Here is a 27,905-nt window from a genome sequence, read left to right on the forward strand (position 1 = left end):
CATCCTCCTAGCTCAGGGGTGGGAGCTAGACTTGAGTGGTAGAATGCTCAGAAAAAGCCAGCGAAAAAGAACACTTCTGAGACGATAAACAAGATTATGCCATATCGGAGTCCTTTTTGAACTGAAGGTGTATGATGGCCTTGAAAGGTGCTTTCTCATACAATGTCACATCATCATTGATATATTGTTAAAAAATCTGTTGTTAGTCCTAGGGATAGTAATATCGTAGGGGTGCCTGTGTGAGGTAGGCTGGTGTGCTTAGTAAGAGAATAATACAAATTAAAACCCAGACAAAATCTCATTTTCACCTATCAGACTGACCAAAGATGAAGAAGTTAAAAAACACTGCTTAGCAAAGGTTTGTGACAAGTAGTCTTACATTACTGTGGGTAATTCAATGTCTGTACAGAACAATTTGGCAATATGTATTACAATTATAAATGCTAAACTTCAAACATTCCAATTTCAGGGCCAAAGGCACAGGTAATACAAAATTTATTGCAACACTGTATCAAGGGACTGAATACCAACAATCATCACTTAAGCTGCTTATATAATTGATCATGATGATACATTTATGACTACCACACAATCACCTCAAAGCAGAGCTGAGAGTCAACTCCATTCCAGGCAAAATTCCCATGGGCTGTTTATATACAAATTGACAACCTGATCTTAAAACATGGAAATGCAACAATCATGGAGAACAGTCAAAACCTTTTTTTCCCCAAAAGAACAGACTTGAAATGCTATCAGAGTTCAAACTTCACTACAGTAATCCAGACAGTGTAATACTGACAAAAGGAAAGACACAGAGATCAATGGAAAAGAATATCCAGAAACAGACCCACACGTTAATTGGCAAAAATTTAGGCAAAAGTGCCAAGGCAAGTCCATGAGGGAAAGAATGGCTGAAAAGAGTGCTGGAACTACTGGCTATCTAGAAAAAAATAGTAATTGTAATAATATCAACACTTCCTTCACACAACTGACAAAAATGATTTGAGACTGATCAAAGACATAAATATCAAACTATTAAACTCGAGAAGAAAACGACAAAAATCTTTGGGTTCTGATGTGGAGACAAAGACTTTTTTAGGCAGAAATCCTACTCATTCTATCTATGTTCACATAAATACTTGTTTAAAAATCTTCAAAGCAGCTTTACACACAATAATCAAACCACCCAAAAGCCAGGTGAATGGATACAACAGAATGTGATATATTAACATAATAGAAAACTAGTCAGCAATCAAAAAGTACAAACTACTGGAACAATATTGATGAAACTCATAACCATTAATCGGAGCGAAAAAAGCTAGAGACAGAGTATATAAATGTATGATTCCTCTTTTTAAGGAATTCTAGAAAAAGTCGAAGAAAGCAGATGAGTCATTGCTTGGGGTCAGGGGTACAAGGAAAGATGGACTTTTGGAGGTGGTGGAAGTGTTCTGTATCTTGACTGTGATGGTGGTTCCAACAGTGAGTAAATCTGTTAAAATCTACCAAACTGTACACTTTAAGAGGATACAGTTAACTGTACATAAATTATACTTTAATAAAGCTGTCAAAGAATAGAGCTGTAAGTAACTGATACAGACCTACAACCAAGAAACATTGTTAAATCAACAAAAACAAAGCGCAGAACAGGGTATATAGCTAATGCCTGAATAACATGGGTTTGAACTGCACTGGTCCACTAATACGTGCATTTTGTCCAATAAATGTATTGGAAAACTTTTTGGAGATTTTCAACAATTTGAAAACTCTCACAGATGAACCTAGATGTAGCCTAGAAATACTGAAAGAATTAAGAAAAAATTCAATATGTCAGAATGTACAAAATATATGTACACAGTCTAGTTTATCATTTACTATCATGAAATACACACAAATCTATTATAAAAAGTTACATACACACAGACCATATGTGGCACTAGTATATGGCACTATTCTGTTGCAAAATGTAAACAAACATAAAGAAGCAGTATTAAATCATAACTTCATATTTGTAGTACATACTGTACTACTATAATTTCATAGCCACCTCCTGTTACTACTGCAGTCAGCTCAAGTGTCCCAAGTATCTGCTGAAAACATGTGATGCTAATCATCTCCACAGTTGGTCTATCCAGTAAATTGTGTATTGCAGTAAAAAGTGATCTCTACAGGTTCTTGCTTATTTTTCACCATGTTTAGTGTAATACCGTAAACCCTGAATAACATGGGACCCACACAAAGTGCCATTAGTGATGTTGGATGTGCTCCCAAGAAAAAAAGTCATGACATTACAAGAAAAAGCTGAGCTGCTTGTTATGTACCATAGAATGAGGTCTGCAGCTGCAATTACCCACCATTTCAAGATAAATTAATCTAGTTAAGGACGACTGTAAAAAAAGGAAAGGAAACTCATGAAACCATCCTTACAGCTATACCAGCAAGTATGAAACCTTGAACTTTTTTCAAAATACCTTTTTATCTCACACTGAAAATGCAGCTTTTATATGTGGGTGCAGGATTGCTATTAGAAAGACATACTTACAGACTCTAATATGACTCAAGAAAGTGAAGTCATACCATCAATAATACCGTATTGTATGTTTGAAAATTACTGAGTAAATCTTAAAAGTTCTCATCAAAAAAAAAAGAGAGAGAGAGAAAGTGAAGTCATTATGTTACAAGGTGAAAGGAAGGTAAAGGACCTTAAGCTGGAGAATTTAATGCCAGCAAAGGATGGTTTGATAATTTTAGATGGCTTTAAAATGTCAAGATAAGAGGAGAAGCAGCAGACGTGTTCACAAGAAGAAAGTTCCCAGATGCCATTAAGAAAATCATTGAGGAGAGAGGACATCTGTGTAAACAGATTTTTAATGCAGACACAAGTGCTCTATTCTGGGGGGAAAAATGTTACAAAGGACATTTATTAATAAGGAAGAGAAGTGAGCACCAGGATTTAAGGAAAGGATAGGCTAACTCTGTTTCATGCAACTGTACTTGGGTTTACGACCAAGACTGCCCTCATCTTTAAGCTGCTAACCCTCAAGACTTGAAGGAAAAAGATAAAAACCAGTTGCCAGTCTTCTGGTTGTATAAAAAGGCCCAGATGAGGTCCCTTTTTTTGGATTGGTTCCACCGAAGATTTGTCCCTAAAGTCAGGAAGATCCTTACCAGTATAGTGGCTGACTTCTGAAATTTTTTGGATAATGGACAATGCCCCTGGCCACCCAGAACCCCATGAGTCAACACCAAAGGTGTCTAAGCAGTCTACTTGCCACCAAACACAATGTCTCTAAATCAGCCTCAAGATCAGCAGGTCATAAGGGGCTTTGAGGCTCATTACACATGGTACTCTATGGAAACGAGTGTCAATTCTATGGAAGAGAAGTCCAACAAAAAGAATATAATGAAAGCTGGGAAAGATTACACCATTGGATGAAGGGTTTCAAGATACAGATCTTGGAGAAATTCAAGAGCAAATGAACACCACGTCAAAGGAATTCACACAAGACAACATGATGGAGATGAGTGCTTCTGAACCAGTACCAGATCATAAGGAAGAAGATGTAGGAGAAGCAGTGCCACAAAGCAAACAGATATTAGACAATCTGGCAAAAGGATTCTGATTATTCAAGATTGATTTTTACTCCTTTTACAAACTGGACCCTCTATAAAACTAAAGGAAATGGCCCACAAATACATAGAGGCTTAACAACATGCTCCTAAATAACCAATGGATCAATGACCAAATAAAAACAAAGATCAAGCAATATATGGAGACAAATGAAAACAACAACTCAACACCCCAAAATCTGTGGGATGCTGCAAAGGCAGTACTAAGAGGGACATATATTGTAATACAGGCCTACCTCAGGACCGAAGAACAATCCCAAATGAATACTCTAAACTCACAACTAATGAAACTAGAAAAAGAAGAACAAATGAGGCCCATAGTCAGTAGAAAGAGGAACATAATAAAGATTAGAGCAGAAATAAATAAAATAAAGAACAACAAAACAATGAAAGAATAAATGGACAAGATTCTCAAGATGGCAGCATGAATAGGGTGGCGGAAATCTCATTCCAAAACCATACGTATTTTGAAAATACAGGAAATACAACTATTCCTAAAAGAGTGACCAGAAGATACAGTACACAAGCCAGGGTACATCTGCAAGAGCCCAACATCTCACAGAAAAGGGTAGGATACAGAGCCGTGACCCCACCCCACCTCACCGGTGGGAGGAAGGGAATCAGAGTGGGAAGGGAGTAAAAGCACAGGACTGCTAAATAACCAGCCCTGGTGGAAAAGCAAGGTCCGAGGTTGAGACTGCAAACAGGTTCCCACAGCAGGCTGCCCTAGGACAAAAGCGGGTGCTTTAAAAGTCTTAAAGGGACAAGGGTTTAACAGCTGGAAAAAATCGTCCTGGCACACTCAGTCCAGCAGGCTGGGAACTTTAAGGAAATTCAGGCACCCTAACCCTCTGGGTGCCAACGCAGCTCCAAAACCCCTCACAGCGATAAGCAGCCTGCCATTCCATCCCCCTACCGGCACTGCAAGCAAACCAGCTGACCCGCCATTGCTACAGAGCAGTCAGAGGACAGTCAGAGCCCTGCGTACAGCAACCACACAGCTTAGCACAGAGGCTTCTCCCTGCACACGGCTAAACAGCCCAGACCCATAGGCCTCCCGGTTGACAGGCACAGACAGTGGAGACTGGAGCAGAGTCCAGAAGGCACGGAGGGGCTTTGTTCTCACAACAGAACATGCGCTGATCGCCTGCAACTCCTGCTAGTGCCCTGGGCCATCCCAAGTGCCATCCCGCCCAAGGCAGTTTAGGGGATTAACCCAGAGGCTGCTCCCTGTGTGCGGTTAACCAGCACAGACAGCAGAGATAGGCGAGGAGACCAGCAAGCAGGAAGGGACTTTGTTCTACCAGATGACACACATGCCACTTGCTGGCAACAACTCCCAATGCCATGAAAAGGCAGAAGAACCTTGTTCAGTCCAAAATCCCTCAAACATCAGAGAGAGGGCTTGGTGAGACTGAAATCACCAATCTTCCTGAAAAAGAATTCAAAATAAAACTCATAAGCATGCTGATGGAGTTACGGAGAAATACTCAAGAGGTAAGGGATGAATTCAGGAGGGAGATAACAAATGAAATAAACAATGGAAGGATTTAAGAGCAGACTGGATGAGGTGGAAGAGACTGTTAATGGAATAGAAATCAGAGAACAGGAATACAGAGAAGCTGAGGCAGAGAGAGAGAGAAAAAGATCTCTAGGAATGAAAGGTTAAGAGAACTGTGTGAACAATCCAAAAGGAACAATATTTGCATTATAGGGGTACCAGAAGAAGAAGAGAGAGAAAAAGGGATAGAAAGTGTCTTTGAAGAAATAACTGCTGAAAACTTCCCCAATATGGGGAAGGAAATAGTCTCTTAGACCATGGAAGTCCACAGATCTCCCAACACAAGGGACCCAAGGAGGACAACACCAAAACATATAATAATTAAACTGAGAAAGATCAAAGACAAGGACAGAGTATTAAAAGCAGCCAGAGAGAGAAATAAGATCACCTACAAAGTAAAACCCATCAGACTTCTCAGCAGAAACCTTACAGGCCAGAAGGGAATGTCATGATATATTCAATGCAATGAAACAGAAGGACCTTGAACCAAGAACTGTATCCAGCACAATTATCATTTAAATTTGAAGGAGGGATTAAACAATTCCCACATAAGCAAAAGTTGGGAGAATTTACCACCCACAAACCATCTCTACAATGTATCTTAAAGGGACTGCTCTGGATGGAAGTGTGCCTAGGGCTAGATCACTGTCACCAGAGAAAATAAAACCACAGCAAGGAGGGTGGACCAACCAAATACTAACTAAAGGCAAGATAAAATCAGCTATCCACAAAATATCAGTCAAGGAAAGCTCAAGGAGTACAGAATAAAACACCTAACATATGGAGAGTGGAGGAAGAAGAAAAAGAAGGGAGAGAAATGGGGAATCATCAGTGTTTATAATGGCGTAATAAGTGAGTTAATTTAGACAGTTGGATAGTAAAGCAGCTGCCCTTCAACCTCTGGTAACTACAAGTCCAAAGCCTGCAATGGCAATGGGTACATATCTATCAATAATCATCCTAAATGTGGATGGACTGAATGCACCAATCAAAAGATACAGAGTTATGGAATGGATAAAAAAGCAAAACCCATGTGGATGCTGCCTACAGGAGACTCGTTTCAAACCCAAAGACATACACAGACTAAAAGTGAAGGGATGGAAAAAGATATTTCATGCAAACAGTGGGCAGAGGAAGGCAGGTGTTGCAGTGCTTGTGTCAGACAGGATGGACTTCAGAACAAAGTAACAAGAGACAGGGAAGGACATTGCATAATGATGGAGGGGTCAGTCCAAAAAGAGGATATAACCGTTGTAAGTGTCTGTGCACTGAACACAGGAGCACCTACATATGTGAAACAAGTGCTGGCAGAAATAAGGGGGGAAATAGAATGCAATGCATTCATTTTGGGAGACTTCGACACACCAATCACTCCAGGGGACAGATTAACCAGACAGAGGATGAGTGGGGACACACAGGCACTGAACAACATATTGGGGCAGATGGACCTAAAAGACATCTGCAGAACTCTACACCAAGAGGCGGCAGGGTAAATATTCTTCTCAGGTGCACACGGAGCATTTTCCAGAGTAGAACACATAAAGGGGCCAGAAGGGGAGCCTCAGTAAATTAAATAAGATTGAGATTGTCCAAGCCAACTTCTCAAATCGCAAAGGTATAAAACTGGAAGTGAATTGTACAAAGAAAACAAGGAGGCTCCCAAACACATGGAGGCTTAACAACATGCTCCTAAATAATCAATGGATCAATGACCAAGTTAAAACAAACAGAGATCAAGCAATTTATGGAGACAGGTGAAAACAACAGAGCGGCACCCCAGTTTCTGTGGGGTGCAGTGAGGGGAGTTCTAAGAGGAAAGTATAAGCAATCCACGCCTGTTTAAGGAAGAAAATCCCAAGTGAATAGTCTAAATTCACAATTATTGAAACTGGAAAAAGACGAACAAATGAGGCCTAGGGTCAGCGGAGGGAGGTACATAATAAAGATCAGACAGGAAGTAGTTAAAATTGAGAAGAATAAAACAATGGAAAGGATTGATGAGACCAAGAGCTGGTTCCTTGACAAAATAAACTAAATAGATAAACCCCTAGCCAGTCTTATTAAGAAAAAAAGAAAATCCACACACATGAACAGAATCAGCAATGAGGAAGGAAAGATCATGACAGACAACAAAGAAATGCAAGGAGTTATTAGAGAATACACTGAAAATCCATATGCTGATGAACTGGACAACCTAGAAGAAATGGCAAACTATCTAGAAAAATACAACCTTCCAAGACTGACCCAGGAAGAAACAGAAAACCTAAACAGACCAATTACCAACAATGAAATTGAAATGGTAATCAAAAAACTTCCCAAGAACAAAATACCCAGCTGGATGGATTCACTGCTGAATTTTATCAGACATTTAATAAAGACCTAATACTCATTCTCCTTAAAGTTTTCCAAAAAACAGAAGAGGAGGGAATACTCCCAAACTCATTCTATGAAGCCAGTATCACTCTCTAATACACCAAAACCAAGCAAAGACACGACAAAGAAGGAAAACTACAGACCAGTGTCACTGATGAATATAGATGCAAAAATGCTTAACAAAATATAGGCAAAACAAATTCAGAAGTATATCATAGGGATCATACACCATGATCAAGTGGGATTCATCCCAGGGATGCAAGCAAGGTAAAACATTAGAAAATCCATCAACATCATCCACCACATCAACAAAAAGAAGGACAAAAACCACATGATCATCTACATAGATGCTGAAAAACCATTTGAAAAAATTCAACATCCATTCATGATAATAACTCTTAACAAAATGGGTATAGAGACGGAATTAAAGATGGCGGCATGAGAGGTGAGACAGAGGTTTCCTCCTAAAACCGCATATAATATGAAAATATAACTAATACAACTAACCCTGAGAGAACAACAGGAAAGAGGACTGCGTCAGACTGCATACACCTGGAGAAAAGAGCAGACTTCAGGGAACAGGGTAACATACCAAAGCTGTGGCTCTGCGGGACCCAAGCCCTTTCCCCACCCCAGCAAGCAGAGAGGAGTAAGAGAAACAGAGCAGGGAGGGAGTGGAGGCCTGGGACTGCTCAATAACTAACTCCGGAGATCTGCGCTGGGAGCACAAACCTACATTTCATGGTGCTTTCATGATACTCTCATGATTATGGGGTTGGAAAGCTAAGAGAGACAGAACTCCTGGAGAAACTGAGATTCCAGCCGCTTGTGGAAAGCAGGGATCCATATCTGGTTGCTCTGGGACTAAAGCTTATACATATGTGCTCAGCCCACTGGTTCAGGCAGTGGAGACAGGCATAGCAGTCAGGAACCAGGAAAGAGCTCTTTCCTACCCCCAGGCAACAGTACCACTTCCCTGTGACCCCAGACATTGCTTCAGGGGCTGAGTAGATCCAGAGAGTAGAGCTTCTGGACACAAGAGGGCGCCATATACAAATATGAAACACCAAAGGAATCTGGTCCAGAGTAAAATTAATATAACTCCGGAGATTTAAATGACATGGACCTTGTGACCACCTGAAAGGGAGTTCAAAATAAAAATCATCAACATGCTAATGGAGGTAAGGAAAGATATCCAAGAACTCAGGAATGAATTCCGGTCGGAGATCCAATCATTGAAGAGCACGATGGAGGGTATTAAAAGCAGGTTGGATACGGTGGAGGAGACAATAAATGAAATAGAAACTAGAGGAGAGGAATACAAAGAAGGTGAGGCACAAAGAGAAAAAAGGATCTTTAAGAATGAAAGAATACTGAGAGAACTGTGTGACCAATCCAAACAGAACAATATTCGCATTATAGGGATACCATAAGAAGAAGAGAGAGAGAAAGGGATAGAAAGTGTCTTTGAGAAGGTAGTTGCTGAAAACTTCCCCAATCTGGGGAAGGAGATAGTCTCTCAGGCCATTGAAATCAACAGATCTCCCAACACAAGGGACCCAAGGAAGACAACACCAAGACAAATAATAATTAAAATGGAAAAGATCAAGGATAAGGACAGACTGTTAAAAGCAACCAGAGAGAGAAATAAGATCACATACAAAGGGAAGTCCATTAGGATAACATCAGATTTCTCAGCAGAAATCTTACAGGCCAGAAAGGAGTGGCATGATGTATTTAATGCCATGAAACAGAAGGGCCTGGAACCAAGATTACTTTATCCGGCAAGATTATCATTTAAATTTGAAGGAGAGATTAAACAATTTCCTGATAAGCAAAAGCTGAATTTACCTCCCACAAACCATCTCTACAGTCGATTTTGGAGGGACTGCTATAGACGGAAGTGTTCCTAAGGTAGAATAGCTGTCACCAGAGGTAATAAAACCACAGTAAGGCAAGTAGAACAGCTAATTACTAAGCAAATGCAAAATTAAATTAACTATTCCCAAAGTCAATCAAGGGATAGATAAAGAATACAGAATATGATACCTAATATATAAAGAATGGAGGAGAAAGAAAAAGGAGGAGAAAAAGAAAAGAACCTTTAGATTGTATTTGTAACAGGAAGTAGAAACTTGAACCTTTGGTAACCACGAATCTAAAGCCTGCAATGGCAATAAGTACATACCTATCGATAAGCACTCTAAATGTAAATGGACTGAATGCACCAATCAAAAGACATAGAGTCATGGAATAGATAAAAAAAACAAGACCCATCTATATGCTGCCCACAAGAGACTCACTTAAAACCCACAGACATAAACAGACTAAAAGTGAAGGGATGGAAAAAGATACTTCGTGCAACTAACAGAGAGAAAAAAGCAGGAGTTCCAGTACTTGTATCAGACAAAATAGACTTCAAAACACAGAAAGTAACAAGAGACAAAGAAGGACATTAATAATGATAAAGGGGTCAATCCAACAAGAAGATATAACCATTATAAATATCTATGCTCCCGACACAAGGAGCACCTACATATGTGAAACAAATACCAACAGAATAAAGGAGAAATAGAATGCAATGCATTCATGCTAGGAGACTTCAATACTCCACTCATTCTGAAGAACAGATCAACCAGACAGAAGATAAGTAAGGAGACAGAGGCACTGAACAACACAATAAAACAGATGGACCTAACAGACATCTACAGAACTCTACACCCAAAAGCAGCAGGATCTACATTCTTCTCAAGTGCACATGGAACATTTTCAAGAATAGATCATAAACTAGGTCACAAAAAGAGCCTCAGTAAATTCAAAAAGATTGAAATTGTACCAACCAGTTTCTCAGACCACAAAGATATGAAACTAGAAATAAATCACACAAAGAAAATGAAAAATCCCACAAACACATGGAGGCTGCATAACATGCTCCTAAATAACCAATGGATCAATGACCAAATAAAAACAGAGATCAAGCAATATATAGAGACAAATGACAACAATAATTCAACACCGCAAAATGTGTGGGATGCAGCAGCCAAGGCTGTGCTAAGAGGAAAGTATATTGCAATACAGGACTACCTCAAGAAAGAAGAACAATCCCATATAAGCAGTCTAAACTCACAATTAATGAAACTAGAAAAATAACAAAAATAACAACAAATGAGGCCCAAAGTCAGTAGAAAGAGGGACATAATAAAGATTAGAGCAGAAATAAATAAAATTGAGAAGAATAAAACCATAGAAAAAAATCAATGAAAGCAAGAGCTGGTTCTTCAAGAAAATAAACAAAATAGATAAACCCCCAGCCAGACTTATCAAGAAAAAAAGAGGGTCTACACACTTAAACAGAATCAGAAATGAGAAAGGAAAAATCACTACGGACACCACAGAAATACAAAAAATTATTAGAGAATACTATGAAAAATTATATGCTAACAAACTGGAAAACCTAGAAGAAATGGACAACTTCCTAGAAAAGTACAACCTTCCAAGGCTGACCAAGGAAGAGACAGAAAATCTGAACAGAACAATTACCAGCAATGAAATTGAACTGGTAATCAAAAGCCTACCTAAGGAGGTGGACCCAAGATGGTGGCGTGAGTAGAGCAGCAGAAATCTCCTCCCAAAACCACATATATTTATGAAAATATAACAAAGACAATTCTTCCTAGACTAGAGACCAGAGGACACAGGACAACATCCAGACCACATTCACACCCGCGAGAACCCAGTGCCTGGAGAAGGGGTGCTTTTTGGAAGTCTTAAAGGGACAGGGACCCCAAAATCGGAGAGAAGCATCCTGGGACAGTTAGTCCAGAGGCAGGAAATCTGGAGATCTCTGGGCACTCTAACCCCCTGGGAAGCAGGGAGCACAGAGGCCCCTCATGGAGATAAACAGCCTCCCGGCCGCTCCCCCTCCAACGCAGCTCCACCATTTTGGAGCAGCGGCCCGAGCCAGGCCACGCCCACAGCAACAGTGGAGATAAACTCCTTAGCAGCGGGGCAGGAAGCAGAAGCCCTGTCTGCGTGCAGCTACCCAGCACAAGCAACTAGAGGTCACTGTTCTCCCAGGAGAGGAAGGCCACAATCCAACAAGAAGGGAAGGTCTTCCAGCCGTCACTCGTCCCAGCTCTGCAAACTATTCCTATCACCATGAAAAGGCAAAATTATAGGCAAACCAAGATCACAGAGACAACACCAGAGTAGGAGACAGACCTAACCAGTCTTCCTGAAAAAGAATTCAAAATAAAAATCAAAAACATGCTGACGGAGATGCAGAGAAATATGCAAGAGCTAAGGGATGAAGTCCGGAGGGAGATCACAGATGCCAGGAAGATTACAGAAGTGAAACAAACTCTGGAAGGATTTATAAGCAGAATGGATAAGATGCAAGAGGCCATTGATGGAATAGAAACCAGAGAACAGGAACGCATAGAAGCTGACACAGAGAGAGATAAAAGGATCTCCAAGAATGAAACAATATTAAGAGAACTGTGTGACCAATCCAAAAGGAACAATATCCATATTATAGGGGTACCAGAAGAAGAAGAGAGAGAAAAAGGCATAGAAAGTGTCCTTGAAGAAATAATTGTTGAAAACTTCCCCAAACTGGGGGAGGAAATAATCAAAAAGAACACGGAAATACACAGAACTCGCAACAGAAAGGACCCAAGGAGGACAACACCAAGACACACAATAATTAAAATGGCAAAGATCAAAGACAAGGAAAGACTTTCAAAGGCAGCTAGAGAGAAAAAGGTCACCTATAAAGGAAAACCCATCAGGCTATCATCAGACTTCTCAAAAGAAACCTTACAGGCCAGAAGAGAATGGGATGATATATTTAATGCAATGAAACAGAAGGGCCTTGAACCAAGGATACTGTATCCAGCACAATTATCATTTAAATATGATGGACAGATTAAACAATTCCCAGATAAGCAAAAGTTGAGGGAATTTGCCTCCCACAAACCACCTCTACAGGGCATCTTACAGGGACTGCTCTAGATGGCAGCACTCTTAAAACGAGCACAGAACAAAACACCCAACATATGAAGAATGGAGGAGGAGGAATAAGAAAGGAGAGAAGAAAAGAATCTCCAGACAGTGTATATAACAGCTCAATAAGCGAGCTAAGTTAGGCAGTAAGATACTAAAGAGGCTAACCTTGAACCTTTGGTAACCACGAATTTAAAGCCTGCAATGGCAATAAGTACATATCTTTCAATAGTCACCCTAAATGTAAATGGCCTTAATGCACCAATCAAAAGACACAGAGTAATAGAATGGATAAAAAAGTAAGACCCATCTATATGCTGCTTACAAGAAACTCACCTCAAACACAAAGACATGTACAGACTAAAAGTCAAGGGATGGAAAAACATATTTCAGGCAAACAACAGAGAGAAGAAAGCAGGGGTTGCAGTACTAATATCAGACAAAATAGACTTCAAAACAAAGAAAGTAACAAGAGATAAAGAAGGACACTACATAATGATAAAGGGCTCAGTCCAACAAGAGGATATAACCATTCTAAATATATATGCACCCAACACAGGAGCACCAGCATATGTGAAACAAATACTAACAGAACTAAAGGGGGAAATAGACTGCAATGCATTCATTTTAGGAGACTTCAACATGCCACTCACCCCAAAGGATAGATCCACTGGGCAGAAAATAAGTAAGGACACAGACGCACTGAACAACACAGCAGAACAGATGGACCTAATAGACATCTATAGAACTCTACATCCAAAAGCAACAGGATATACATTCTTCTCAAGTGCACATGGAACATTCTCCAGAATAGACCAAATACTAGGCCACAAAAAGAGCCTCAGAAAATCCCAAAATATTGAAATTCTACCAGCCAACTTTTCAGACCACAAAGGTATAAAACTAGAAATAAATTCTACAAAGAAAACAAAAAGGCTCACAAACATATGGAGGCTTAACAACATGCTCCTAAATAATCAATGGATCAACGAACAAATTAAAATAGAGATCAAGGAATATATAGAAACAAACGACAACAACAACACAAAGCCCCAACTTCTGTGGGATGCAGCAAAAGCAGTCTTAAGAGGAAAGTATATAGCGATCCAGGCACATTTGAAGAAGGAAGAACAATCCCAAATGAATAGTCTAACATCACAATTATCGAAACTGGAAAAAGAAGAACAAATGAGGCCTAAAGTCAGCAGAAGGAGGGACATAATAAAGATCAGAGAACAAATAAACAAAATTGAGAAGAATAAAACAATAGCAAAAATCAATGAAACCAAGAGCTGGTTCTTTGAGAAAATAAACAAAATAGAAAAGCCTCTAGCCAAACTTCTTAAGAGAAAAAGAGAATCAACACAAATCAACAGAATCACAAATGAGAACGTAAAAATCATGACAGACTCCACAGAAATACAAACAATTATTAAAGACTACTATGAAAACCTATATGCCAACAAGCTGGAAAACCAAGAAGAAATGGACAACTTCCTAGAAAAATACAACCTTCCAAGACTGACCAAGGAAGAAACACAAAAGTTAACCAAACCAATTACGAGCAAAGAAATTGAAACGGTAATCAAAAAACTACCCAAAAACAAAACCCCTGGGCCAGATAGATTTACCTCGGAATTTTATCAGACACACAGAGAAGACATAATACCTATTCTCCTTAAAGTTTTCCAAAGAATAGAAGAGGAGGGAATACTCCCAAATTCATTCTATGAAGCCAACATCACCCTAATACCAAAAGCAGGCAAAGACCCCACCAAAAAAGAAAATTACAGACCAATATCCCTGAAGAACGTAGATGCAAAAATACTCAACAAAATATTAGCAAACCTAATTCAAAAATATATCAAAAGGATCATACACCATGACCAAGTGGCATTCATCCCAGGGATGCAAGGATGGTACAACATTTGAAAATCCATCAACATCATCCACCACATCAACAAAAAGAAAGACAAAAACCACATGATCATCTCCATAGATGCTGAAAAAGAATTTGACAAAATTCAACATCCATTCATGATAAAAACTCTCAGCAAAATGGGAATAGAGGACAAGTACCTTAACATAATAAAGGCCATATATGATAAACCCACAGCCAACATTATACTGAACAGCGAGAAGCTAAAAGCTTTTCCTCTGAGATCAGGAACAAGACAGGGATGCCCACTCTCCCCACTGTTATTTAACATGGTACTGGAGGTCCTAGCCACAGCAATTAGACAAAACAAAGAAATACAAGGAATCCAGATTGGTAAAGAAGTTAAACTGTCACTATTTGCAGATGACATGATATTGTACATAAAAAATCCTAAAGACTCCACTCCAAAACTACTAGAACTGATATCAGAATACAGCAAAGTTGCAGTATACAAAATTAACACACAGAAATCTGTGGCTTTCCTGTATACTAACAATGAACCAACAGAAAGAGAAATCAGGAAAACAACTCCATTCACAATTGCATCAAAAAAAATAAAATACCTAGGAATAAACCTAACCAAAGAAGTGAAAGAATTATACTCTGAAAACTACAAGTCACTCTTAAGAGAAATTAAACGGGACACTAACAAATGGAAACTCATCCCATGCTCATGGCTAGGAAGGATTAAAAATATCATCAACATGGCCATCCTGCCCAAAGCAATATACAGATTTGATGCAATCCCTATCAAATTACCAGCAACATTCTTCAATGAACTGGAACAAATAGTTCAAAAATTCATATGGAAACACCAAAGACCCCGAATAGCCAAAGCAATCCTGAGAAAGAAGAATAAAGTTGGGGGGATCTCACTCCCCAACTTCAAGCTCTACCACAAAGCCATAGTAATCAAGACAATTTGGTACTGGCACAAGAACAGAGCCACATACCAGTGGAACAGATTAGAGAGTCCAGACAGTAACCCAAACATACATGGTCAATTAATATTTGATAAAGGAGCCATGGACATACAATGGTGAAATGACACTCTCTTCAACAGACGGTGCTGGTAAAACTGCACAGCTACATGTAGGAGAATGAAACTGGACCATTTTCTAACCCCAAACATAAAAGTAAATTCAAAATGGATCAAAGACCTGAATGTAAGTCATGAAACCATAAAACTCTTAGAAAAAAACATAGGCAAAAACCTCTTAGACATAAACATGAGTGACCTCTTCTTGAACATATCTCCCCGGGCAAGGAAAACAACAGCAAAAATGAACAAGTGGAACTATATTAAGCTGAAAAGCTTCTGTACAGCAAAAGACACCATCAATAGAACAAAAAGGTACCCTACAGTATGGGAGAATACATTTGTAAATGACAGATCAGATAAAGGCTTGACATCCAAAATATATAAAGAGCTCACCCATCTCAACAAACAAAAAACAAATAATCCAATTAAAAAATGGGCAGAGGAACTGAAAAGACAGTTCTCCAAAAAGAAATACAGATGGCCAACAGACACATGAAAAGATGCTCCACATCGCTAATTATCAGAGAAATGCAAATTAAAACCACAATGAGATATCACCTCACACCAGTAAGGATGGCTACCATCCAAAAGACAAACAACAACAAATGTTGGTGAGGTTGTGGAGAAAGGGGAACCCTCCTACACTGCTGGTGGGAATGTAAATTAGTTCAACCATTGTGGAAAGCAGTATGCAGGTTCCTCAAAATGCTCAAAATAGACTTACTATTTGACCCAGGAATTCCACTCCTAGGAATTTACCCAAAGAATGCAGCACTCAAGTTTGAAAAAGACAGATGCACCCCTACGTTTATCGCAGCGCTATTTACAATAGCCAAGAACTGGAAGTAACCTAAGTGTCCATCAGTAGATGAATGGATAAAGAAGATGTGGTACATATACACAATGGAATATCACTCAGCCATAAGAAGAAAACAAATCCTACCATTTGCAACAACATGGATGGAGCTAGAGGGTATTATGCTCAGTGAAATAAGCCAAGCAGAGAAAGAGAAATACCAAATGATTTCACTTCTCTGTGGAGTATAAGAACAAAGGAAAAACTGAAGGAAAAAAACAGCAGCAGAATCACAGAACCCAAGAATGGACTAACAGGTACCAAAGGGAAAGGGACTGGGGAGGATGGGTGGGTAGGGAGGGATAAGGGTGGGGAAGAAGAAAGGGGGTATTAGGATTAGCATGCATAATGGGGGGGTGGGAGAAAGGGGAGGGCTGTACAACACAGAGAAGACAAGTAGTGATACTACAACATTTTGCTCTGCTGAGGGACAGTGACTGTAAAGGGGTTTGTGGATGGTACCTGTATAGGGGAGAGCCTAGTAAACATAATATTCTTCATGTAAGTGTAGATTAATGATAACAAAAAAAAAGAAAGAAAGAAAAGGGGGATTACTCCCTGATAGGATAAAATTAACTGTAAATCAACGATTAATGCATGCTTTAAATATCCTTAATTTTGATCATTTAAAGGGTGTCAGATGATCAGCTATGGAAATACATTTTTCTGATAATATTCCTTTCTCTTAAAAAAAAAAAAAAGCAGTTCCTGTGTGGTGATCTCCTATAAGTTCTTCACAATGGTATAAAGGGCATATCAAAGTGTGGGCAAAGGATTTGTTTGTGTTTATACAGAGGATCAAAGCCTAATTTGGCTACCCAGAAAACGAATTAAGATACGATATGAAGAACTTCCAACATCAACATCCTCTGGAAGAGTCATTCCAGAAGATGATCATCAAAAAACTTCAACAAAGATCCTGGCGCTGATGCAGTTGTAGCTGCATTCATCCCACCGGTTCCTGGACTTGCCATTGGAATGAAGAAGGAGATATCTAAGCTGGCCTGTGCATACAGTAAAACAACAAATTTGACTGAATCTATACTGTCGGAACTCAACCAAGAATTAGGAGAAGTACAAGTTGCAGCGCTCCAAAATCTTGCGACTATAGACTATCTACTCTTAAAAGAACATATGGGATGTGAACAGTTCCCAGGAATGAGTTGTTTTAATTTGTCTGATTTTTCCCAAACTGTTCAAATTCAGTTAGACAATATCCATCATATCATTGATAAGTTTTCACAAATGCCTAGCGTGCCTAACTGGAGATGGCTGGTAAATGTAGGGCTGCTTTGGTTATGTAGCTGTATTCCTATTACGTTAATGTGTGTACGCAATTTAATTAGTAGTTTAAAACCTACACATGCTTATGTTACTCTACAAGAAGATACGTTAAAGAAATAATCAATCTTCCCATGTTTTCTTCTGTCTGCTACTTCTGTAGCTTTTCTTCTTCCTTCCTAATTACAACCCTTAAGTAGAATTCGACCTCATATCGAAATTACCGAGTATAATAATTCTTCGAAGTGGTAAAGATACCTCAAGACAAATGCTGGGCATAGAAGCCACAGGGCATAAATCTGCAATGAAGTAAAAAGCTAACCTTTTCAAACAATATTGCTTCTCTCTCACTTACCAACTTTACATTTCCCTGTATGGCCCTGGAAGATGACTGGCTAGCCAGAGACGGGTAACATTCCTCAAGGGAGGAACAACCTAAGACAGGCACAGTCACAGGGGGCTATTAGGTGAGATATTGGGGATCAACAGAGGTGAGGCTTAGAACCTCACCTCCCGTTTTGAGAGAAATCTTCTGCAACCATGGATGTTTTGTTGCCCTTGTCTAGCTTGGATTAATACTTAGTCTATAGGCACACACCTGATCATCTACATTTGCCCTCTTACAGCACTAAACTACGTTTTCTACCTTTATCTTGCATCTACCTACCACTTCAGCATTTTATTAAAAATAATAATAATAATAATAATAAGGGAGAAATGTGGGATTCACATATAAATCAAGTATAAAAATCAAACGAACATTCATATTTGACCTGATTGTTTATAGTTCATAATGTGTAATCAAAACCAAAAGTTTCTGTGATGACTGCCCTTGCACTGTTCACCATGTAAGAACTTATTCACTATGTAAGAATTTGTTCACCATGTGAGAACTTGTTCGTTATGCTTCAGAAGATTGGAGACTGTTGAGAATTAGGTTTGGGGTTGATTAATGATTGTGCATTGAGTCCCCTATACAGAATTTTATTGTTGTTAACAACCATCTGATCAATAAATATGAGAGATGCCCTCTCAAAAAAAAAAAAAAAAGCCTACCTAAGAACAAAAATCCCTGGACCAGATGGCTTCACTTCTGAATTTTATCAAACATTTAGTGAAGACCTAATACCCATTCTCCTTAAAGTTTTCCAAAAAAATAGAAGAGGAGGGAATACTCCCAAACTCATTTAATGAGGCTAGCATCACTCTAATACCAAAACCAGGCAAAAAAATCACAAAAAAAGAAAACTACAGACCAATATCCCTGATGAACATAGATGCAAAAATACTCAACAAAATATTAGCACACCGAATTAAAAAAATACATCAAAAAGATCATCCATCATGATCAAGCAGAATTTATTCCAGGAATGCAAGGATGGTACAACATTCAAAAATCCATCATCATCCACCACATCAACAAAATGAAGGACAAAAACCACATAATCATGTCCATAGATGCTGAAAAAGAATTTGACAAAATTCAATATCCATTCATGATAAAAACTCTCAACAAAATGGGTATAGAGGGCAAGTACCTCAACACAATAAAGGCCATATATGACAAACCCACAGCCAACTTCATACTTAACAGTGAGAAGCTGAAAGATTTTCCTCTAGGATTGGGAAAAAGACAAGGATGCCCACTCTCCCAACTTCTATTCAACATAGTACTGGAGGTCCTAGCCACAGCAATCAGACAACACCAAGAAATAAAAGGCATCCAGATTGGTAAAGGAAGAAGTTAAACTGTCCCTGTTTGCAGATGACATGACATTGTACATAAAAAACCTTAAAGAAACCACTCCAAAACTACTAGATCTAATATCTGAATTCAGCAAAGTTGCAGGATACAAAATTAATACACAGAAATCTATGGCTTTCCTATACACTAAAATGAACTAATAGAAAGAGAAATCAGGAAAACAATTCCATTCACAATGGCATCAAAAAGAATAAAATACCTAGAAATAAACCTAACCAAGGAAGTGAAAGACCTATACACTCAAAACTACAAGACACTCATGAGAGAAATTAAAGAAGATATTAATAAATGGAAATATATCCCGTGCTCATGGATAGGAAGAATATTGTCAAAATGGCCAGCCTGCCTAAAGCAATCTATAGATTCAAGCAATTCCTATCAAAATACCAATAGCATTCTTCAACAAACTAGAGAAAATCATCCTAAAATTCATATGGAACCACAAAAGACCTCGAATAGCCAAAGCAATGCTGAGAAGGAAGAATAAAGCAGGGGGAATTAGGCTCCCCAACTTCAAGCTCTACTACAAAGCCACAGTAATCAAGACAATTTGGTACTGGCACAAGAACAGACCCATAGACCAATGGAACAGACTAGAAAGCCCTGATATAAACCCAACCATATATGGTCGATTAATATATGATAAAGGAGCCATGGACATACAATGGGGGAAATGACAGACTCTTCAACAGCTGGTGTTGGCAAAATTGGACAGCTACATGCAAGAGAATGAAACTGGATTATTGTTTAACCCCATACACAAAAGTAAACTCAAAATGGATTAAAGACTTAAATGTAAGTCATGAAACCATAAAACTCCTAGAAGACAACATAGGCAAACATCTCCTTAATATAAGCATAAGCAACTTCTTCCTGAATCCATCTCCTCAAGAAAGGGAAACACAAAGCAAAAATGATCTCATGGAACTACATCAAACTGAAAAGTTTTTGTATGGCAAAGGACATTAGCAACAAAACAAAAAGGCATCCTACAGTATGGGAGAATATATTTGTAAATGACATATCTGACAAGGGGTTAACATCCAAAATATATAAAGAACTTACATACCTCAACACCCAAAAAGCAAATAACCCGATTAACAAATGGGCAGAGGATATGAAGAGACAGTTCCCCAAAGAAGAAATTCAGATGGCCAACAGACACATGAAAAGATGCTCCACGTCACTAATCATCAGGGAAATGCAAATTAAAACCACAATGATATATCACCTCACACCAGTAAGGATGGCCAGTATCAAAAAGACTAAGAACAACAAATGCTGGCGAGGATGCAGAGAAAGGGGAACCCTCCTACACTGCTGGTGGGAATGTAAGCTAGTTCAACCACTGTGGAAAGAAATATGGAGGTTCCTCCAAAAACTAAAAATAGAAATACCATTTGACCTGGGAATCCCACTCCTTGGAATATTCCCAAAGAATACAACTTCTCAGATTCAAAAAGACATATGCACCCCTATGTTTATCGCAACACTTTTTACAATAGCCAAGATATGGAAGCAACCTAAGTGTCCATCAGTAGATGAATGGATAAAGAAGATGTATATATATACAATGAAATACTATTCAGCCATAAGAAAGAAACAAATCCTACCAATTGCAACAACATGGATGGAGCTGGAGAACATTATGCTCAGTGAAATACGCCAGGAAGAGAAAGACAAATGCCAAATGATTTCCCTCATTTGTGGAGTAAAACAATGAAGCAAAACAGAAGGAACAATATGGCAGCAGACTCAGAGACTCCAAGAATGAACTAGTGGTTACCAAACGGGAGGGGTGTGGTAGGGCGGGTGGGGAGGGAGGGAGAAGGGGACTGAGGGGTATTATGTTTAGGACACATGGTTTTGGGGATCACGGGGAGAACAGTATATCAGAGAGAAGGGACATAGTGGATCTGTGGCATCTTGCTGCACTGATGGACAGTGACTGCATTGGGGTATGGGTGGGGACTTGATAATATGGGTAAATGTAGTAACCACATTGTTTTTTCATGTGAAACCTTCATAAGAGTGTATATCAATCATACCTTAATAAAAAATAAAAAAAAAAGAATACAACTTATCAGATTCAAAAAGACGTATGCTCCCCTATATTTATCGCAGCACTTTTTACAATAGCCAAGATATGGAAGCAACCTAAGTGTCCATTAGTAGATGAATGGATAAAGAAGATGTGGTACATATACACAATGGAATACTATTCAGCCATAAGAAACAAACAAATCCTATTATATGCAACAACATGGATGGCGCTAGAGGGTATTATGCTCAGTGAAATAAGCTGGCAGAGGAAGACAAGTCCCAAATGATTTCCTTCATTTGTGGAGTATAACAATGAAGCAAAACTAATGGAACAAAACAGCAACAGACTCACAGACTCCAAGGGACTAGCAGTTACCAAAGAGGAGGGTTTGGTGTGGGTGGGTGGGGAGGGAGGGAGAAGGGGATTGAGGGGTATCATGATTAGTGCATGTGGTGTGGGGGAGAGTCACGAGGACGAGAGTAGCACAGAGAAGACAAGTAGTGACTCTGTGGCATCTTACACTACACTTATCAACAGCGACTTCAACGGGATATGGGAGTACTTGACAATATGGGTGAATGTAGTAACCACATGTTTTTCATGTGAAACCTTCATAAGAGTGTGTATCAATGATACCTTAATAAAAATTTGAAAAAATAAAAAGATGCAATTTGTAAAAAAACAAATATACTATAATATTGTTTTCACAATCAACCGTCTTGATAGCAAAAACAAACTGTAAAATATCTATAATTTTCTCAAGTTGATTGAAAATAGGTATTCAGTAAAACATTATTAGTTAAAACTCAAAAAAAAGCTAGACATAGATTTTAAATTCTCTTCTTCCACCAGCCTCTTTATAAACTAGCATTCCCGAAGTTTTGTCCTCTCATCATAAAAGACACTTACTAGGTAATTTTATCTATACTCATACTTTCAATTAGTAACTGTAAACTGTTAACAAACAAATGAATATCCCCAGCACAAATCTCCATCCGTATTACTACTCAGATACCCAACAGCCCAGTTGGACATCTCCATCCTGACGTCTTCAAGACACCTAAACTCAATTGCCACACAACTTATTCCATTGTTAGTCTTCCACAATGTTACACTACACATTAAGAAAAGAAAGCCAAAAAAAGATAATTTATATGACATCAATGATGACTGCTGTCAATGTATTAGCAAAAATATCCAAAACAACCCAAATGCCTAAAATAGAAAAAAATGCCAAGGTAGAGTTTTGATATTCATTAGAAATAAGAGGTATATAAACTGCATAAATATAATTGTGTAAGAAAGAGATAAAATTAATGTGTCACATATGTATGCTAACAGAAAATACTGGAAGAATATACACTAAAACATCAACAGTGGTCAACTAGGATGGTAAGAGATGGAGATGAAAGGGTATACAAGTAAAGGAAAACTTTCATTTTACTTAAATATGTATTGTTTGAACCTTCACATCACAAATGACTATACTTACCAGTTATGAAAATATGTACTATTTATATCTATGTAAAACACATCAGAAAAGCTCAAAAGTGAATCTGGATAGGGCTACACAATAACTTGTACACAAATGTTCACAGCAGCATTATTCATAATAGCCAAATACGGACACAACATAAATGTCTATCAACTGATGAATGAATAAACAGAATGTGCTATATCCACATAACATATGTAGCCACAAACTGGAATGAAGTATTGATATATGCTACATCAATTAACCTTTAAAACCTTATGCTAGGTGAAGAAAACCCAGTCACAAAAGGCCACATGTTGTATGACTGCATTTATTATGATATGGCCAGAAGAGACAAATCTATAAAAACAGATAGTAGGTCTGGTTTGTAAAGGGCTAGGGAGGAAAGGAAATGAGGAATGACATTAGTACCCAGCATGAGGCTTCTTTTTGGGGTGATCAAATATGTTAAAATTAGACAGTGGTAATGGTTGCACAACTCTTTGAATATACTAAAAAAACCAATGCGTTGTCATTTTTAAGGGTAGATTATATCTTCATATGTTACCAAAAAAGTGAATCTGAAATTATATAAATTTTAATATGCACCAGATTTTTTAAATAAGCCTAAATTTGTTTTCTAAAAATTATAATCTATTTTGGTTTTTGAAGAAAAACTTTACTTAGTGACCATGGTCACAAGAAACTTTCAAATATTAGTTGAACTGATTTAACAAAATAAAACAGTAAATTTCACATTTACATGTTAACTAGATTATCTTAAAAACTACTAATATTTGTTTTATTTAGTAACTCAATTTTCCAATGGGCTAGTCTAAAATTATATATTTTAAGTACATACAGTTATAGATGCTGGGAATAGGCATATTTCCCTATGCTCAAATACCTTACAGAGAAATTATCTAAGCAGTATGTATCCTCTAAAGTGGAACTGTATCTATTTTAAAGAATAATGTATGTCAGAAAGACTGTACTATCTGTAAGAAAACAATAAGTTAAATTATATTTGCCTTTCAACCATCACTAAAGATGACAAAAGAGAAACATTTCCTAATACAAAGTCCTTAGAACATCTCCTGGCACATCATAAGCACTCATTAAGTATTAGATATAGTAATAATTAGCCATAAAAATTTACCTTAGTTACTCCTGGTTTCACTCAACTCCTGGTTTCACTCAACTCCATTTCCATATTATCATCGTCCCTTTCAGCTTCTATAACTACATTATTCTAAACTAATTTATTTACATTTAAAGCAGTTGTTCTCAAAGGGTAGTATTAGGACCATTAGGATCACAGAGACCCTCTCAAGGGAGTTCATTAGGTCAAAATCATTAATGGATAAAAGATCAATTCAAAGTGCAAAACAGACCAAGGAATTTCAATGCAACATAGTACAAAAAGTATATAGATAGGGATTCAGACTGCACATGGCTATTAACCCTTAAGAAATGACCACTTGTTGAGTTTTACTGTAAAATAAAAGAGTATCACAATTATCTGAAAACATTATTAAGGTACTCCTCCCAACATACCAGTGTAAAGCTGGGTTTTCTTGACATACTTCAACCCGAAAAACATCTAATAGACTGAATGCAGTTTATAAGAGAACCCACCTGTCTCCTATTACTCCAAACATTAAAGAAACATAAAAATGTAAAACAGTTGCTATTCTTTCACTAAATTTTTTTTGGTTTTTGAAAAGTTGTTTTTCATAAAAAATGCCATTTATGTTAACCTGTAATTAGTTTACTGGTTATTTTTAATAAATAATTTAAGTCAATTTCAAGTACAATAATTATCAACATATATAACCCATATAAGCAAAAGCTATTTGGACTCCTACATACTTTTTAGAAGTATAAAGAGATTCTAACCAAAAAGTTTGAAAACCACTACATTAACGTAATACTTAATACCCTATTTTTATTTACATTCTGAGTTTTAATCTCTGTGAATCTAGCAAATGCAGTCATAAATATGCTGAAAAGAGCAGAGAACATAAACTTGCTCTCTTCAAAATGTACTGTGATGCAATTAAGCTCCCTCAAATGAGAAAAGACAGGATGGCTGGGTTAACAGAATCATGTATTTTCCAAAAGCAACTACAGTAGTACAATATAGCTGTAATATCGAACTTATGTAGAAATAAAGCCAAAGAACTTTCACAATGCCAAGAAAAAAAGAATGCACAGAGAAACATAAACATCTGGGCTGTTCAGAAGGGATAACATAGTACTTAGGTTAATTACCTATGATTTTACTGAAGTTCATTTCTAACTACCATCTAAACTTCTCCAAAGAACTCTATGTGGAACATAAATCTGTTATAAGTCATGAAAAAGATATTTTAAAAATTCATTATTTTGCATTGTGCAATGCTAATCACCTTCATTATTAGAATAAATGCAATCAGCTTGTGCTATAATGAATTACCTAGCTAAAAGGGGGTTAATGGCATTTATTAATTAGGGTCCTTTTTCAGTTCTGACAGCATACTTATCGATTTAAATGCCTAGCACAAAACTTTGAATGGGGCTGGTGTTAACAAAAAAATCGTCCACTACAGAATTATAATACTGATCAATGGAAATGATAGCATATATTCCTCGGCCAGAAATGATTAAGGTGGGCAGAAGCTCCTAAGTTAGGGCAATTTTTGTTCTAAGAAGGATACTTTCAAAGTCACACATCTGACCTAAGGGGCATAAGCTGCATTCTGCCTAAAAAGGAGGAGGGTCTCAGTTAGTTTTCTCATTTCCCCACAAGCTTTAGGCCTGATTCTGCAGCTTCCAAATTAAGCACTTTGTAAGCAATTTTCATCCTACTCTTGTACCTAATTCCATGGTGAGAATTTTTAAGTTTTCAAATTTTAAAAAGTTCCACTGGTGTTGGTACCCTGTGTAAAGCAGAACCTAAAGACCTAATCGAAGAGGCTGAATAAAGCACAGTTCGCTGCAACCAGAATGTTTCAAACCTAAATCCGTGCTTTACCCAGTTTTTAAAAAATTAATGGTTAGGTGGGGGAAAAACAAAACCCACCACATCCTACTATTCCACTAAGTAGCATTCTTTCCTTGGTTTCTGCAAAGGTTAATTCCGTACTGAAATACCATTTTATAACACTAAATATTGCGTGATGTAGTTACTTCCTGCCGAAAAGAATCCCTAAATTCAGCTACCTGAAGGCTGCGGAAAACAGGTTCATAGTACTTCTCAAATCAGCGATTTAACTCTTCCTCCTCCCGCGCTGCGAGGGCCTCCTTTCCCGGGAAATCCGCTACCGACTGGGTTTTCAGAACTCAACATTCAGAGATGGGAGGGTGAGAGGTGCTGGGAAGGAGGGAGTTCTCTAATTTTGGGACTTGCTATCCCGTTCTGCCAGAGTGAAACAAGTCCCCGTTGTAAAATAATCTTATGAATAAGTGATGAAAACCGAGGACCCAATTCCCTTCCGTTCGCATATAATTCTATTAGCTTTGCTGTGGCCCTCAATGCACCCATTTCTACTCCAGAGCAGCCCCACCTGTGCCCAAACCCCTTACTGTCCAACCTAAAAAACCCTATGACCTTGGACCTGGGCCACTGCTATCCTTCCAGGCTGAAGGCTGTGAATCCGAGATCCCCACATCCCGGCCCGCAGACTGCAGAGGCCGCAGGGTTCAGGCCGGGTCAGCCAGGAGCGGCGGGGGCAGGGGAGCCGGCCGCAGGAACCGCAGCTCTGCGACGGCTGGAGGGGCCGGCTCGGTGGGGGGAACGCCGCGGAGGAGAGCCGCCGGGGACAGGGCCAAGGCCCGGGGCTACCTGCTGGCGGGCGCCCACGCCGCCCCAGTACCTGCAGTAGCTGCACGCCACTTCGGGGCTCTGCGAGTCCCCGCGGGCCTGACCCCGTCCTCCCTCACGGCCCCCTATTACCTCCGACCCCCGACCAAGCAGTGGCAAGTGATGCGGCGACTGGGCAGCCGACACGCGCAGGTTGGCTGCCTACCTCAGGCGACAGCGACTCCGAGCCGCCCACCCACGCCCAGAGGCGCCAGAAGCCCGGACCAGAGGAGTAGGAAGAGACGTGCAAGGCAAACGACACAGAGGGTGGGAAAGGAAGGGGTAGAACCGGCCGGCGCTCTGGAGGGGCTGGTGAAAGGGAGGTGAGGACGCAGGCGGGGCGACAGCAGGCGGCGGGGACGATCGCGACGCCAGCGTACCTTCCTCAGTCCTCGCCGAGAGTCCACCGCGAGCCCGCAGATCGCCTCACATCCGGGTATCAAGAGACACTCAGCTGCTTCTGCCGCGACCGCCGCCTCTCCAGCGGCGCAAAAACGCCAAACTTCCGGCGACGACGGCGACGCCTCGCCCGTCAAATGGGAGTTACCTGTGACCGTCTTGGACGCGCTTGCGCAACGCTCCTCCTCAGTCCTAACCCGCTCAGCGGACGAGCCCAGAAGACGAAGATGGCCGCCACGCTCGTTGCGTGTCACGCAGTTTTAAACCCCGGCCCGGACGGCGGGGCGTCGGGGAAAGACGGGCCGGAGGCCACCCTCAACGCAGGCGCGGTGGGAGGCCTCGCGTGCGCGCCCCGCGGTTGGGCACCTCGCGGGGAAGCTGCGGCGCCCCCAGGCGGCGGCCACTGGCCCTTCCTGGGGTCATCTCGGAATAAAGCCACCCACGCCCCTAGCAAGGGTAGTTTCTCTTGGCATCCGTCTACACCGGTTCCTCTGTCGATTGCGGCCTACTGCTGCGACCCCGGTTAAATACCTTAAATCTTTGACACGGGCGTCTGTGAAGGAAAGAGGAGGCAGTTGATCCTCCTCTCTCCTTGCGGCAACACTCCCTCTAAAAAAAGAAGTGCAGGGCTTCACCTTACACATTTAATTCCTAGTACCGGCACACAAGAATCGTCAAGACAATGAATGTTCC

The 27,905-nt window shown here is 39.4% G+C and overlaps 1 protein-coding gene across 5 annotated transcripts in view; it reads right to left on the reverse strand.

Annotated features, from left to right (window-relative positions):
• Positions 1–27,496, reverse strand: part of ESCO1 (establishment of sister chromatid cohesion N-acetyltransferase 1) — an 86,512-nt gene extending 59,016 nt beyond the window's left edge. For 3 of the 5 annotated variants that reach the window (XR_008998314.1, XR_008998313.1, XM_057504083.1), the window contains exon 1: positions 27,194–27,418. The gene's annotated coding sequence lies outside the window, so the exon portion shown is untranslated. Of the gene's footprint in view, positions 1–27,193 lie in introns of all 5 variants that reach the window. The other 2 variants (XM_036905797.2, XM_036905796.2) reach the window with 2 other exon arrangements.
• Positions 27,497–27,905: the final 409 nt, after the last annotated feature.

Source organism: Manis pentadactyla, chromosome 6 (assembly GCF_030020395.1).
Source record: "Manis pentadactyla isolate mManPen7 chromosome 6, mManPen7.hap1, whole genome shotgun sequence".
NCBI lineage: Eukaryota > Metazoa > Chordata > Mammalia > Pholidota > Manidae > Manis > Manis pentadactyla.